The sequence below is a fragment of the Atractosteus spatula genome, chromosome 1, assembly GCF_055471065.1.
Source record: "Atractosteus spatula isolate fAtrSpa1 chromosome 1, fAtrSpa1.hap1, whole genome shotgun sequence".
NCBI classification, from domain to species: Eukaryota; Metazoa; Chordata; class Actinopteri; order Semionotiformes; family Lepisosteidae; genus Atractosteus; species Atractosteus spatula.
Genome location: NC_142706.1, coordinates 71,054,759 through 71,072,829, shown reverse-complemented (window position 1 = coordinate 71,072,829; position 18,071 = coordinate 71,054,759).

Sequence of the window (18,071 nt, the reverse complement as noted above, 5' to 3'; positions counted from 1 at the left end):
GAGATCATCCTACAGCCCGGAAGCAACAGGGAAGAAAGAGATTCTCGCTCAGTGTTCAGTTCAAGTTGGTGTTTAGGGAAATAAGTGAATAAAAATGTGATAAAATCCTGTCACCATTTCATCATCTTGCCTTTCACAAAGAAACAAAGAGCTACCTAATTTATACAGGTTAAAGTCATTTGTTAAGAATCTCTCACAGTATGTCTACCCCAATTTAGTCTATTGATAAACATTGACAGAAAGGGGAAGCTCTATGGAAAGTATATTTTTTTAAATGCCCACACAACAATCCATCAGGGGATCAGGCATACAATAGCTAAAATATGCAATTTTAAACAGCCTTAGTCTATAACTCATGACTGTCTGGTATTTAAACAGTACCTTAACTAACTGTTACTTACGCAAACCTTTAAAACAGATAGAGCTAAAGTGAAATCAGTGAAATCACTAATCTTCACCTGTGACTTAGCGGAAAGAGAATAGACAGATGGAACCAAAACATCATCAATAATCTATCCTTATTAAAGTTACAAAGAGCCCAAATAAACTATAAAATAAGCAAGAAACAACTTCTGCTTATGCTGAGGCTGATCAGCTTCTGGTGAGCCAGAGGTGATGAAAGATACTCCAATCATTAAGTTTGAAGAGGAACATACAGTACAAATATTGCACATATCCAGCTCTTCCATTTTACAACTTAACAACACTGTAGAAGGTATTAAGGTAGCAGCTAAGGCAACTGATTTCCTTAGACAGGAAATCAGGACAAACAAATCGACAGGACAGACACCCACCAAAATATCATACTGTAAAACAGGACACACACTCAAAGAGCTGTAGGCAACAAGAAAAACAAAACAAACTGTTTCATATCACAGTAAAGGACTCAGATTGTGAAACAAACTTCTTTCTGACCCTATATACTGTAAGATTTGGAAACTCCAACTTACAGTGTGTCTGTTCTGTGGGGCAGACCCACCACGCATTGCTGTCCTTATTGGGCTCAGTAAAACTGAATCTGCAGACTGTGCAGATTCTCTGATGAAGAATTTCCCACAACAAGTTGAACATGAAATTTAATTGAAAATTTCAACGATAAAGACCGCATAAACAAAATTGAAAACCAACGGCAATCTAAATGTTAAAATAGTATTAGAACAATAAAAAGAGGGTGTAGAGCACTTTTCCCCAAAAATACATAATTGCTGATACCCACACAACAGTCTGCTTTAATATTACATTTCCCTGAAGCAGCCACACAACAACTAGCAGAAAAGTCCTGCTGAGACTTCACTACATGTGCCACAACATTCGCTTTTCAATTACACTCCCCTCAGGAAGAACATCTGAAAAGGTAGTTACAGAATCCCTTTCGACTGGCCCTGCAAATGCTGCATACACAAACAAAACAAGCACCTTAGGAAGCTGTGGTATTAAATCTTATTATATTGCTCCCATGATGTACGCTGTGAATACCAAACATAAAAGTTGTAAAATATTAAAAAGGATGTCGGGATGATAACGGCAAATAAAATAAAGCTACATGGTGCAACCAGCTCACGTAAACACAAACAGAGCTATGAAGTTAAGAAATAAAAATAACCCCTTATTTTAGGGGGTGCCAGCTACACTTTATAATAGCTTAACAATGCAGTAGTTAACACTATGGCAGCCATAGATAGAGTATTTATAAAGGGCAGATACTTGACTTCAGTTAATACCCAGGCAATAAATCATTAAGGGGCTTACTACCAGCATACTGACACCGTATTAATGTTCTCTTCATTTGTTACTGATTGGAAGGGTTTTAATATGAATTTGCAGCTACTAATTAAAACTAAATTTGAATGGCTGCAGCCTCAAACAATATCAGACTGCTTTGCTGAGTGTGGCAGGCTGCATTCATGGTGTGCTGAGCTAAGGGGTACCTTGTTGACAAAAATAACTACATAGTTTGAGGCACTTGCTACAACAGAAATTACTGCATGGAAAAAATTATAAAGGTGGAATCATATCTTTAGTTTTAATATATTAAATGTTTAATTTTGACTCTTAAAGGTCAGAGTGTAATAGAAGGCTTGTCCACATGATTTAAGTTCCTTGCATGAAAGAGAGCAGTAAAGGCTCTGTGGCTAAGGATCAGCGCCTGTGCCTGGAAGGTTGCCGGTTTGTATCCTGTGGCCGGCAGAGGAATCCTACTGCATTGGGCCCCTGAGCAAGGCCCTTAATCCCAACTGCTCCAGGGGTGTCGTATAAATGGCTGACCCTGTGCTCTGACCCCAAGCTTCTCTCTCCCTGTCTGTGTGTCTCATGGAGAGCAAGCTGGGGAATGCGCAAAGACAAATTCCTATTACAAGAAATCGTATATGGCCGATAAAGTGATCTTATAAAAAGCGGTAATACAGAATTAGAATCAGTTGGAGAGATCAGGAGTTATTTGAAGTTGTGTCAAGAAGAGTCTGTGTAAAGAGAAGTGTGAAATTAAGAGAGCCGGGTGATATGACTGTAGGTAAACAAAGGAAAAGTAGATTGGAAGTAAGGGTGAATTTACAGAAAAACTGCAAAAATACATAGGGATTAGAAACATATGAAAAACGAAAAGGGAAAGAGCCTGTAAATGCACTAACTTGTGGCCTATGAATCAATGTATCTAATAAGACATTGCGTAGTTTCAGATAAAACCATATTTTTAACATGCAATAACAAGACAAGACAGAAAAAGAAAATCTTTTGTGATGTCCTCAGGTTTCGGGTGTCATAGTGATCGGTCTTTGTAGATGGGTTCCAGGCATATGTATTGATCTACAGTGGTCTTTTCATACTGTGTAGGAAATATGTAGATAAAAGAGGCGAGAGAAAGCCCCCAGAAAAAGATCTGTTTATATATCTGTCACACATGTTTTTTTAACTTTGTTTTCACATTCAGCAAGGGCAGTAAGACATTATGATTTACAACTTCATAAAATCCAAGGATGACAATTTAAAAAGGAGGCAGACTCTTACACTATACATATATAGTGTCATATATAGTATATATATAGTATCATACCGTATATTATACATCGTATATATTATATATTAGATCAGAATGAATGGTTCCATTTTTAAACAAATCGCTGGAGTTGAGGCACTGAAAAGTTCTATCCTAAATGTTAGCCATCAAGCTCTAGAAAACAATAGCTTAAAAAGTTTAGTGGATAAATAATGGAAAAAACAGTCAAGATAAAGATATAAACTGCTCAGGGCACCTGCAATTGACCAAGACCAAAATAAGAATACCCTGAGCTGCAAGAACAAATTTTAAAAATATCTATAAAAGATTAAGAAAACTCATAAAACAATATAGCCAGGAGTGTAAAAACGAATAGATATTTTTTTCCCCAAAAGATACAAAAGTATGGTGTAAGGGGGTGGTTAGAGACCCATTGTGGAAGATTAAAATTTAATATAAATTTTACTGAATGTTTCACAAAGGTGCTCACAAAGGAGAAAACTAGTGATTAGCTTGAAGCTAAAAAGGCAATCATTGCATTAATAATATTGCATTGCATTATAATAATATAATATACATTATAATAATAGTATGTGTTTCAGTATATTACATTGTATTATAAATATAGTGAATATTATATAACAGATTATGTTTATGTAGGTGTTCGCGTTAGGAGCTCTATAAGTGTGCAAACTGTAAAGAAAAAAGTACAGTAGATGTTGATGTTTAAAAAAATGCAATGTTACGGCTATAGAGCCATGTTCAGGTGTGGACATACAGTAGTATGTGATGATGTAGTCTATTTTATTCTACAAGGAATTATTGAGTTTCCATACAACACTCCGGGAATCTTTCCTGTTTCTGTAATTTATAACTTTTACTATGTGATGTGCATGAATGATGAACTGGTGCTTATCTGTTCCATGCTCTCTCCAAATCAGTGCAACATGCCTGGATCCTTGGAGTTTTGTGTATTTTATGGAGACTTATTTCAGTTTCAGTGTTAAAGAACTGAGGTTGAAAGACATATGTGTGTCAAGGAGGCAACCAGTAAGAAAGCAGAGTTTAAAGATGATTGATACTGCCACATTAGGAAGAAAAATATGTCTGCAGACCTTGAGGGTAAAGGTCACTAAGAGGTCATAGCTAAAATGGTTACAATATGCATGGCATTAATGGTATCAATTGTAATGTGTTTTATAAATGTCTGTAAGACTTAAGATCAAAGATTATCAACGTTGCTCAGCAATTTTTCATTTTCTTTCTTCTTCTTTTTGTTATAAATGGTAGATTAGGCCTTATGTGTGATTTTCATGTTGCAGAGACCTGGAAATGCACAGATGTTGGTTGAGCTTAAGCATAGAAGTTGCCAAAATATTTGCCTAGGAGAGATAACACGAAACAGACTTTGTTTTGTTATTTGTGGGTTAATGTTTTAACGTGTTTAACAGTAAAGTGTTTTTCACTTCTAAATTATGTACAGGTACAGTAGTGTTATTGGCCAGTGACATTGTACAGTACAGTATATGTTCATTTAGAGCAGAGCATATGACAAATGGCAAATGTCAGATCTGGGATAATTTGTTCGCAGGGTGTGGCAGGCTAGCTGTAGAAAGTGTTTTAATTGCAGCTCACCTGCCACTAGAGGGCTCTATAGATTTATAAACTACTCATAATTAGCCTCACAGAAGCTGTTGTGTGTGCTTTTGAAGTTGCTTTTCTGTTGCTGTCTTATGGCCTGAAGTCAAGCCTCCTGAACATCACTTCTGATTATTTTTGTGACTTTTTGTGAATGCAGACCCTGGTGACTACCTTTGCGGGGTATGGTGTATCTCACGGGGTTATTGTCAATTTTAATAAAAGTGTACTAGGTGTTTTTCCTGTATTATTACAAGTCATCTCCCAAAATGTATTAAGAAGTGTAACTTCTTTGCGTTAAGAATTTAAAATGTTGTGAGGTTTAATATTTGATAGATGCCTAAGAAATATCCTAGTAGTTGGAGCTGGGCTGGAAAATGTCTAAATCATAATGTCTGCATGCATTTTTATCAGTATTCACTGACCTTTGAGCGATCTGTCTAAACAGTTCATAAAGAGTACAAGTAGCAGCTGTTATTTGCCAGGATTTTGTTTTTGTTTGCTTTTAAGTGTCAGAATCTGTTTTAAGACATTTTAAAATATATCTGCTAGAAAATGCCTTCTGTAGTCCTTGTACTTAACCTCAAAAAATGCCTTTTCATATTCAATGAGTTTTGCCAAAGGTTTTTGTTCAGATATTTTTAGAAAATCCAAAAATTAACATTAAAAGTTTTGGATGTTCTTCGTTGTCTCTCTTGTTGGAACACGTATTCTAATTATTCACTAAAGTCCGACCTATGGAACACAAGCTAGTAGGTTAAGACAAGTGATGGAAAACATCTTGTTTGGAGCATTTCTGACTGTAGTTTTGGGTTAGATAAGGTGTGTCATCATTACGCACTCAATCCTCTTTGAACAAATCCAGACCTTTTGGATTTAATTTGATCCTTGGCTTAAATAGAAAACAAAAGAACATTAGCACCACCTCATGAGATTTGTGATTAAAATTCTAATATGAATTCGTGTTTAAAAAGTGTACATTATACAATGGCTATCAAAACTACAAAATTAGTAGTAGTAGTATTCATTATATAGTGTCAGAATCTATTCAATTTGTGTTTTTTCCCATTAATAAACACAACACACTCTATAATGTTAAAATGAAAACACAATTTTACAGATCCTCCTAAATTAATTATAAATATACATCCAAATATCTACTCCAGCTAGCAATAGGCACAAGGTAGGGTACACCCTGGATGGAACGCCAGTCAATCACAGGGCAGAAACAGACACAGACACCTAGGGACAGTTTTGCCAGAAGCCAATCAATCTAACAGTGATTTCTGGATTCTGGAAAGAAACCAGAGCACACAAAGGAAACCCACATGAACACAGGGACAACATACAAACTTCTCACAGAGAGCACCCCGGTCTAGAACTGAACCCAGGGTCCCAGCTCTGAAAACCAGCAATGATCACCACTGCACCAACATACTGACCTAAAATTCATATCTACAGTATCAACAACAAATTACTGCAATCTGTAAGTGTAAAAAAAATAAATGCATGCAGTATCAAAATATTATTATGTATATTTCATATATAAATAAGTGCATGTAACATTATTATAGTGTCTGATACTTCTTTGCATACTGTGAGATTGTAACATATTTCTACTGAAAAGTGTTATGCCCCAATGAGCTCCAGCACTGCTGCATTAGTTCCACCAATTGCCAATGCGCATTCCGCACATTCTGGAGACTCAATGGGGCCATCCTCAATGAGATCAGGCCAATTAGGGAACCCTGCACAGTATTTAAGCCCTGAGGAATCATTCCTCAGGCTCAGACATTGAGTTGCTAACTCTGCTTGAGTTTCTCAGTCTCAGGTTCTCAAAAGTATCAGTCCTCAGTCCTCGCCTGATTCAGCTGTGCAGCTACTGCTTAAGCTGTTTTCTCAGTTTCAGCTCTGTTGATCCTCTTCAGTGCTACCACCAAATAAATTACCTTATCTTTACTTAATAATTGCCGCATATCTTGGCTCATCGACTCATTTTCACCGAGCCCGTCTCAACACCTTGTCGGGCCCGGCGTAACAAAAAGAACACAAGAACAAATACTCTTTACTGTTGCAAAAGAAATATGTCAGGAATCACTATCATCTTTTTATAGATGCATTAAAAATGTATTGTTCATTCTCTTTTCTTGATATCGAGATGGTAATATTTTATTGCTTTAAAATGTTTTTTTTTTAAAACAAGTGTTTTTAAAGGGGACAGCATATTTGCTTTCAGCTAAACCATGTCCTGGATTAAATTAAATCTTTGATTTAGCAGCCAATGGCACAATCCCAGTACTGTGACGGTTAGTTTTCAATGGTTGGCAGTTATAAATCTCTGGCAAAGCAGAAAACTAATTTGAAGGGCTGGGTTTCTAATTTGCCGCTGGTCAAATGTTTTGCTAATCTAGATAGAAAATCACTATGGAGCATTTCCTTTTGCATTTTGTTTTATAGAACTGTTTTATAGGAGATAATGATGCAATGAAGTGCAGACATTGAGCCCCACTAAGTAAGAAAACATGCTAATGCTCAATAATATGATACAGTATATTCATTTACTTTAAACCTTCATTTAACCAGATGAGTCAATTGAGAACACATTTCCATTTACACTCATCGCCTGCCCAGGAGAATTGTACCAGTGCAGCACTATAAGACAGACGAAGACGAGACAAAATAAAATATAACTTTAAAATGTAAATATCAGAGTTAGAAATCGGAAGCATCAATCAATAGTTATTTAATGTATAATTAAAAAGACCATGGGATACAATGCTGAATAGTTTCTTAATTCATTCTAGCTATTTGCTGTAGTAAATTGGAAAGAAAGCATGAATAAAAAGTAATTACTCTTGGGGAGATCCAGTCTGATAAATTAATTTGATTGGGATCAGTGCATAAGATGATCTACTTCAACAATTAGCATACTAGTCCAAGTACAGCACAAAACTCTCTGTGAAGGACAGGCCATGATTGGAAGGCATAAATCTCCACACCAGCCTCAGATCATAACATCTATCAAATCCATTGGGGTAATCTTCTCACACTCTAGTGGCTACAGAAATAAGAGGTTAAAGAAACAAACAACCTGCAGGTGAGAGGGTGAGAGGTGACTTTATGAGAAAACTGCCACCTTGGTTCAAAACTCAAATCCAGTCTTGTGGTCTCGAGCAAAGTTGACCACCTATTAATTGGAAAAACCTAAAAAAATAAGGCTAATCTGTTCTGCACAGTAATGTGCGCTCAGAGAGAGTGAAATTCCATGTGATGGTAAGGAGGTGCTAGGATAGGTTCTGTAGATTCAGCAGGGAATTAGCCACTCTTGTGGACTAGTTAAGAGGCTTATAAGACCAATTGGGAGGAAAGGGGTTTTAGTCTGTGTCTAGATTGCAGCCTGGAATGAGGAAGGGACTGTGAGAGTACCAGAGAAGGAGGTATTGGAATCAGCTTATTAAACCTGTGGGACTCAGTGAGTAACAGTGATACATGACAAAATAAAGTTTATACAATTCAGGCTGCATGGAGGGGAGTCACAAAGGCCAGACAGGTGGGCTGTGTGGTAGTTCTTTTGCCAGGCTTGGTGGTGATGCACAGCTGTGACGCAGGGTTGGCCAGCTGAACCAGGGCTCATGGTAGCCATTGGTCTCTGGAGGAGTGTTTCTACTGTTCCTTCCCTGAATATACTGCATTCGAGAGCCTGCCCAAGTCTCATCTGCTTAGACATCATTTGTGATCTCTAACTCTCAACTGCACCCTCTCAAGGTTTTTAATTATAACTCTATTAATGTATCTTGCCAATTGCTCTTACAGTTGCAATAGTGGAAGGGAGTTGCATTTACTTATGGTTTACGGTGATCACTGCAAACAAGGTATATAAACAAGGCGTTTACATTACTGCTTAGTATCTGTATTACTTATATATTGTTTTAATTCTTATGAATTTATTTCTTTGTGTGGAATTTGCCTTTTCCCTTCAGCTTGTGCTCCTGAGCCTCATTGACATTTATGTACTTTTCCTTTTTTACTCACTAAATTGTACTTAGTTAATGTAAATTTCTACATTGTAAGTCTGTCTGGAGAGGGATGCCATCTATGCAAATTAATAATAATAAAGTTATGAAAAGAAAGGCAGAACAAGATAGACAGAGAGCTTGATTTATAAATACATTGTATGCAATTTCCTCCCTCACAGAGAGATAAGAGCTGTCTGTGTGCTGTATTATTAGTGACCCCTTGGCTGTTTATGAGAATGTAAAATCATAAACTACTGTAGATGGTCAGTTATTTTCTCTTAAAGTACATAGAGTATATCAATACCAATAGGAGGGTATCATACAGTATGTTTTGAAGCCTTCACTAAAGAATCTAGAAGTTTTTCAGGACCTGTTGCACAACGCTTTGAACATACTGTAGTTATGAACCTGTTTTTTATCTGTTTTTATCAGGTCCTGAACAGTTGGCCATTAACAATGTGATTATAAGTCATATCACAATCTTATAAAGACAATCCAGATATGCAGATGGTTAAGTCCTGAGATGAAAGCAAAATTCCAAATTATGCATGGCTTTTTATGTAGTATTTAATTACTGGTTTGTGATACACTTCATTACCATATAGTTGTTTTAGAATTAGAAACCCATTCTCTTCCTGTTTTTCACTTCATGAGCCAGTTTCTCAGCCTTAATCTAATAATCTATAGTGCAAAGCATCATTAAATGCATGTTTTATACTGTATATCTGAAAACAAACATCGGTCAATTAAGAATTGACAAGATGCATTACAAGTATGAAGAAAAACAATGATTATCCATTGTTTATATACAATGATTGTAATTGTAATTTTACTCAAAATATCATTTGTCTTACCATGGCTCACTTTAATATCTATTAGAACAGTCTGGACTACACTTCCAGATATTCAAGCAACTGACATGCATACTAAATTAATGTAGACCAGTCAAGTATTTTTCTTCTTATCTATAACCGTGTTTAGGATTAACAGTACTGATTCTGATTTTTATCCTTAATTAAAATCTTTTTCTTCTTCTAAGGCAGTGGTGTTTACTTCTGGTCTTGTGCTACTCCATTGTCTGCTGTCTTTTCACCAATGCTAATTGCAGACCATAACTGATCTGCTTGCTTGTTTAGGCTTTTTCCTGCACTCATCTTATGTGTTCAAAAATATCCTAGCATAGTGGTTTTCAATTCATGTGAGTGGTTTTTGCATCATAATCACTGGGTGATTTATTTTATTTTTCTATTTTATTTAAATTTGCTTTTCAGCTCCTAAAAAGATAAATGCGATTTGTAATTGCTAGAAGCTGGTCAGAGACTGCATTAAGTTCTGAAAGCTGAAGATGTTGGAAAAAATGGATTTCAGGAAAGGTATTTTTTAAACAAAAAAAAAGTGAAAAAAATCCTAATCAGGATGTTCCAGACATCAATTAGCACTTGTAATTAAGGGCTCGATTGGAACAAACACCAGCAGACACAGGGGCACTCCAGGATGAGAAATACTGATCTAGAGTACTGAACTCTTTTTTTTTCAGTCCTCTTCTTTGCTGCATTCCTGCCCCCTGCTGGATCTCTGCTCCAAACCCAGTGGTGTTCATTCAATCCATGAAGCCCTGTGAACTGGGAATTTCTGCCACCGCAGGCCTGTAGCTCATCTTGTTCGACTGCAACTGTAGAGCAAAAGAAAAATTAATGGAAGGCTTATCTGTATTGTTTAAAATCAGAGTTCCACTGATCTTTTCATCATCAACATAATCACTACCAGAACCGTCCCCCAGAGAACAGGGGGAAAAAGCCATTCCTTTAGTAAAAGCATGTGCTTGAGTGCTGATGGTGAAAGCATACATATACAATATTTTGCGTTCTTTGCAGGTGAACCACACATGCTCCAATATAAAAAAACACAGCTCTGTATTTAAATGTATGCATTGCACAGACTAACTAGACAGTAGAACAGATGTCCTCCAGCCCTGTCAGCAATACACATCATGGAATAACACTAGCACATTAACTAAAATAGACATGGGCATTCCGTCTTACAAAATACTTTAATGCAGATTAATTTATTACCTGTTTTAATGTAGACTATGATATGCTTTTTATTATTTATTTTATTTTTATTATGCCTGGATATTGTTATATAGTGAAGGTATTTATAGAAGCCAATTGTGATTGTAAAGTACAGTTTAAATGTCTGGAAACACCATGTGTTCCTTCACTGGCATCATTCGATCAGAAATTCTACACCTTTGAACAAGCAATTATTTATTTTTTGTGATATGCAACAGACATTGATGAGGATGCTGTCTGTGGGTGCTCAATATATCCTCTATATACCAGAAAAGCCATAAAGGTAGTGGAGTTGGGTCTGATGCCTGCTAAATTAATTTATTAAAATTGCTAATTGAATACTTTAGGTGCTCCGTGCATATCTACTGCTTTTTGCAAGAATTCAAAATAACACGTGTGTCCGTGTGGGTTTCCCACAGTCCAAAAACATACAGCACTACTGGTACTGTAGGTTAATTGGCTTCAGGGGCAACTGGCCCTGGTATGAGTGTGTGCATGTCTGTGTGTGCCCTGCAATGGACTGATTTCGGTCCTTTGATTATCTGTCTTGCTCCCATTGCTTGCCTGGATAGTTCCCCCATGACCCTGAATTAGACCAAGCAGTTAGAAAATGGATGGGTGCAAACAACATGTACAGAGAGATGGAGGAAATTACAGTATTGGCGATCCTTCTTTACTCTCTCTCTTTCTCTCTCATCCTAGCGTTAATCCCGCATCAGCAGGGTCCGCTTGTTGGCACTCCCGTCTCCATTTGGTGGTTTGAACCAAATCTTTGAGCTGACGTTGCCATTAAATGCGACCAAGAAATACTCCAATCGGCGCGTCGCTCCGCCTGCCGTCGGAGGGGAGGGGGAGGAGAACAAAGTAATGTAGCCAATTCATAGAGGGGGATTATTAGGAGGCATGGGAAATTTGGCCAGGATGCCGGGGTTACACCCCTACTCTTTTCGAGAAACACCCTGGGATTTTTAATGACCGCAGAGAGTCAGGACCTCGGTTTTACATCTCATCCGAAAGACGGCACTTGTTTTACAGTATAGTGTCCCCGTCACTATACTGGGGCGTTAGGACCCACATGGACCACAGGGTGAGCACCACCTGATGGCCCCACTAACACCTCTTCCAGCAGCAACCTTAGTTTTTCCCAGGAGGTCTCCCATACAGGTACTGACCAGGCTCACACCTGCTGAGCTTCAGTGGGTTGCCAATTGTAAGTTGCAGGGTGACATGGCTGCTGGCATGCGATCCTTCTTTACTCTGATCCATGAATTATAAATATTGTTGCATGAGTTCCCGAACACTGTACCTTTCTCTAATTAAAAAGGGTATGGTGGACTAACAAAATGTGTCTCTCAAGTATGACAGTTCCTAAATTTGTCCTCCTTATACTTGGAACACCCACACTGCGGAAAGTTTGGGAGTTGCTTTCTGAATCATGTTAAGGCACATGCAATATTTCAACTCCCAGCTAGAGCTTGGTAAATATTGCCTTTTTTATTTGCCATAGAAAAATCAGGCAAAATTAAGAATGTATTCCGAAAAACAATACATTTAAAATGCATAGATTGATAAAACACATACACCCTCACCAGTTACGCTATACTGTTTTCTTAATAAGATGAAAATATGTGCTTACATTCATGCTACAGTAGCAAATGTACTATGAAAGAGACAACTAAATATGCATATAAGTAAACATTAAGCAAACTACAGTACATGAATTATATTTTCTGCTCACCCTAGCTTCTGTGTGCATCGTATTTATACATTTAATTATTGCTATACTGTACATATGCTAAAAAAGTAGCCCTTTATCTTACTGGATGTGTAGAGAGGAGAAAATTATGTTAATGATGAGGAATCCCTGACAACAAGTCATTTAGATTTAATAAGTAAATGTGATGGATTAGCTGATGGAACACTTTGTCTCAGCTCTTGTTGTGATCACATCTTTAATGATCCTCAACATTTGGTAGAAAAGATCGTTAAATGTCAAGCTTTGTTTCTTCGCACTTAAACAAAGCAAGATGCTTTAATAACAGTCAAAGTTGTTCAGGGTGCAGGCTAATGAGTATTACAGTTTCAGTGTATTGTGTCTGTGAAAGGCTGATGAAAAAAACACATTGAACACATTGGGTTCTGGTGATTACTGCCAGAGCACAGCACTGACAGCTGACTGTTGTGAGGAGATTTAATTCAGCCAAAACTCTGGTTTGTCTTGAAGGAACATTAATATTGTTCTGTTATTTACAATTTTGTAAGCTTACTGCAGCTTCTAGAATGGTCCATTTCTCTGATTTTTTTCCATGTGGTCTGCGATTAAAGCCCCTAAATGCACAGTATTTGTACAGTATTTAATGTGTATTTAATTCTGTATTGTTTTATATAAGCAGAACTTGATTTTCTGCCAAGAATAGAAAAAAATAACCTGTAGCATTGAACAGTGTGAATTATTAACATGCAGCTTCTTTGTCCTGAATTTAAGCAGATTTCAACATACTGTAGGACAAGAGAATCTCTTTATATGGATACTTAATTTGATGGTAAATACTAAAAGCATTAGTTTGTAATAACTACCTGTATTTTTTTCTACGATTCTGCATCCCAAATTCTGCTACCTCTGAATTGGAGCAGGTCAAAAGTTCATTCCATACTGAAAGATAAAGAACAGAAACACCCTTCGGCATGGAATAAACCTTTACCTTTTCCTTGGCAGCCTACTCATTCTGATGCAGCTACAGTACAGTACCTACTCGAACTACTGTACCTCTGAATTGTGCAATAATAAAGTAAAAATGTTTTAGAACTATCCTTTACCAGGCAGACAATATACTTTTTTTTAAATCATAAAACAAACCTCAAAATTCAATAGAAATATATATTCTCTCCCATGTCCAGGAATGTATTCATGCCCTACTCAGAGATATCACAACCTACAGTAGGTATAACAGGACATTATGGTATGGTATAATAAGCAGGAAATATCTCTGCAGTTTTTCACTATTTTACAAAGAGAAAAAAATATATAATTAAGCAGAAATCATTGTCAAGGTCTTTAGCTCAGCATTTTGCGTACATAATCAGGTGATGAGGTGGTGACAGAAGTGTTGTGACCTCACACAGGCTGGTAGTTAGTTCCCCACTTCCAGCAGCAGTACTCGTGTCCTCCCATGGGGTTTTTTACAAAAAAATTTTACTGCTGAAGTGACAAGCAGTTCGAAGCAAAAGCAATCAATTTGTTCTTGACAAAGTCTGCATTTGGTGTTGAACATTTTTAATTAATTGTATATTCAAGTTAGACAAAAGCAAGCTTTTAGAGACATGTTTTTTTTTCTTTTTTGCTCAGAATCACTTGCAAAGTTTAGGAATTTCTTGAATTTTTTGTTAAGATTGACAGGCTGAAATCTACAAAAAAAGTGACATATATTGTCTTACATCCCCAGTTCTCCAGACTATAATACCTCCAAACAGCAAAGGAAAAATGTAGCAAATACACAAAATATACAGTAGCAGCAAGGTTCTATGTCGGAACAAATTACAGTAGGGTCTTTACAAAAGATCTTTTTACAATAATTTTGTTTTTGTGGATTCTGTATTGTTACAAATGTTTCCAGTGGCTCAGAACATAAAAGCACAGTATGCTTTTTTTGCTTGTATTAGTCAGCCCGTTTTGAAAGACCTCAAAATGTTGTCAAGCATTTTGTGAGGATGTCTTTTATGCTTAAGATACAGGACTTTGCTAGAATGATAATGTTTCTTTATTAGCCCTATACAATTTCTTGCATTAGGAATTCATCTTTTCGCATACCCCAGCTTTTCTCCATGAGACACGGACACACAGACAAGGAGAGAAGCTTGGGGTCATAGCGCAGGGTCAGCCATTGTACGGCACCCCTGGAGCAGTTGGGGTTAAGGGCCTTGCTCAGGGGCCCAACGGAGTAGGGTTTCTCTGCTGGCTACAGGATTTGAACTGGCAACCTTCCAGGCACAGGTGCAGATCCTTAGCCACAGAGCTACCGTTCTGCCCAATATTGTCATCGTGCAGCTTACAGGTGGCTTGCTGGTTTTCTGTTTCCTCTGACAAATTACATTCCATTTATACAATGCTGCTTGTAAAGTGAGTCGAACAGAAATATGCAAATGTTTGGAAATTGCCCTTTGCTGATTTGTAACCTATTTACTGCATGCCTTAATGTTCATGTCCTTTTCTAAGATGCTGCAAATATGTTCTGCAAACAGATATAAATTAGGTTTCCTTTCTACCATCTTAAGTAACTATTTGCTGTATATTGGTGACCCCTATGGGGAACAAGGAGTGTTAAGAATGAATATATAAAGAGACCCATACCTTATTTTTTCCCAAGATCAGAGAGCTTGACCAAAAGTCCTAGTATTCCTTCTAGTTAATATAAAAATAAACTGTTTTGCAGTTTTCTTGGGAGGCTCAGAAGTAAATTTGCCTTGTTCTCATACTGTTATTTCATCTCCACATTATAAGGGTTTTAAAAGATCGATCACTGGTTCATCTGAGGCTGACTATTCATACGGTATCTAGACTGTGCTATTAAATCACCATTGTGTGGCTGTATAAGGAAGTTGCAAATAAGCTGCAGTGTTCTACCAACATACAGTAGATAGGGGGAAATATTCTTAACTACAGGAGCACATGAAGAGGATAGGATAAACAGTTTACTACCATCTCTCATTTTTGTAGGTATATGATATACAATAAACTTTTGCAAAATGTTATGTACTACTACACGCTTCACCAGTTTTTAATATTAATTTTGCTTCCACTTCCACTAACCTCAATTTTGCTTTGGATTGCCAACAGTAAGAAAAACCACTTCACACTATTCTGTTTAAATTTGCTAACTTTGCCTTCAATCGAGGCAGTTGTGCACTCCATTTTGAGGTCTCCTGACCATAATCAGAATTTGGATTAGGGTATGAACCCATAACTTTCGTGTTTTCCATTTTAGCTGCTTCTGGGGTTTTATCAAATTAAATACAGTCACTAGGTGAGTGAGGGGAGCAATCCTCATTCAGGAGTTGAACAATATGAAAAAGATGATCTAACAAGAGGTGCTACTTTTTTCCATACCTGCAGTATGCTTAACTAAGCAGTCTCATCCACATAAAGGGGATAAATACATTGCATTTCCTCTTTCAAATAGTATTTAATAATTTTAAACCTTTTTTTGGTTTTCAACAACATTTTTTTGCCATGGAGAATTTTATAATTCCAAAAAGAAGATTGGTTCAATAAATTCGAACATCTGATTCAAAAGTAACATTAAATTAGACAAAGAACTCCTAAATGCTTTGGAGCAGTTGGAGATATTCTGTCTATTCAAGAGACACTTCATCACTTAAGCTTTATTTCCAATCCCTATGCAATCCCTATGCATTGGTAACAGTTGGTTACAGGAAGCAATTTTCTTCTCCAACTGATTTAAGGATTTAAGGATCTTTCACAGTTGAACAAATGTGATGAAGATGGAATGAAATTGGATGTTCTAACTTCCAAAATGAGATACAAGTTAGAATATTGCTATGAATTAAGGGCATTTCATATCCCTAGACCTCAATTGATAAATCTAAAATAGCAACCTTCTAATTAATATTATTAACAAGTTGAATAGAGTTAATATAAGAATTTCTTTTACAGCACAGTTCTGAGGTAACAGAGTTTGGAAATAAAAATAATCTTAGTTTAATGAAAACAATATACTCACAAAATGCTTCACTTTCATGGCTTAATAGATAACTTCCTGCTGCCTGTGGAGTGACACTGTGGCATCGAAGCCAGAGATGTCCATGAGCATCTGCGATCAAATCCCACAAAGAGCAGAGAATCACTCATCATGCAGTTTGGCTAATGTGCAAATTTGCAAATAAAACAATTAGAAAATACTTTGCAATAAGTAATGCTAAAGAATGTTGACATTTTTTACAGCATGATTATGTCATAACACATACGACCGATATTAGAGGTTGTGCGAGCCGGCTTACCATGATGAATCAATTTTGGTAAATTGACCCTGTTTTTGCATGTTTTTGTCTCTGAACTAAGAAAACTGCTGAGAAAACCATGTGGAACTGTTTTGTCCCTGGTAAGTGAAGTAGCTTTCCCGATACAGTATATTTAGACTCCTTTACCTAGTCTGTTGGGGACAACAGGAGGCCGGTTGGAAGAGCAGTTGTGACAAGTGTAGCTCTCCCTGTTTCTGCCAGGATTCAATCCTGGTTGCTCATGGGCTCTGCACACGGTATCACTCCCAAAGAGCAGAGAACTCCACCATACTAAAAGAATAGGACCTGTGCTGCAGAAGAGTTTTACAGTAGATCATGGAAATCCTCTGTTGGAACCCCAGGTGGGGTTAGGGTTAGCATTCGCACACTACTGAGACCATTTTTAAGCTCAGTGCTGTTATTTTTGGCCCAAGCCAGGTTTTGGACGGGTGGTTTTGTAGATTTATATGAAAAAAAATTTTCAGAATCTCTCTGGGGCCTGGATGGCTCCGTGAATAGTGTAGTAATTTTATGCCGAAACTGAGTCGGTGGGATCAAAAGTTTTCAACTAGCTTTATAGAATATCATGTAATTTCAAGAGCTAAGACCAATGTTCTCAATTGTTTCCTATTCATACCTTTAGGTTTGTGAAACATGTCAAAATCCGTTGCCCAGAGAGGCTCAGGTATACAGTTCATAGCCTGGGTTTCAGAGAGGTGTGGTGTCACTTCAGTAATTCACTCAGTGTATTAAGCCTTCTTACACAGGGAAAAGGGAGAATCTGGGTCCAACTCTTCTCTGTCTAGACTTCTGTTGCCTCCTGGGAGACAGAGGAGGTCAGAATAATCCAAGGTCTCTGGGTCAAGGCTGAGGAACCTGAAACCAAAAAGAATGCAATTGTGCTCCACCAAATTGAGGTCAAGGTCTCTGATATGCTGTACGGGGGCCCTGATGTCTGGAGGGGTTATTGTACAGTATTTGGCATACTGTTTACTGTACTGGGGGCAGGGTGTACGTTCTTCAGACAGGCTGGCTGTGTTTCTGGGTTTGCCGTCCTTGTGTATGAGAGAGTGGAAGGTTTTGTCAATAGCAAATCTCTCTAGAACTGATGAGTACCAAGCAGCGGTTCTTGGAATCATTTAGGGTGCTCTTGAGTGAAGGCACTGACCCACATAAGATCAAAACGATTTCATTGAAACCGTTAAACGCAGTCAGTCAAAGTCAACTCCAGTTTCCTTGATGCTGAGGGCAAAATGCTCAAACATAGGTCAAGCTCCCTTGAGGGCAGTTTCCATTCCTTTGCTGGTGAAATGATAACAAGCTTTTTTTTCGTTATTG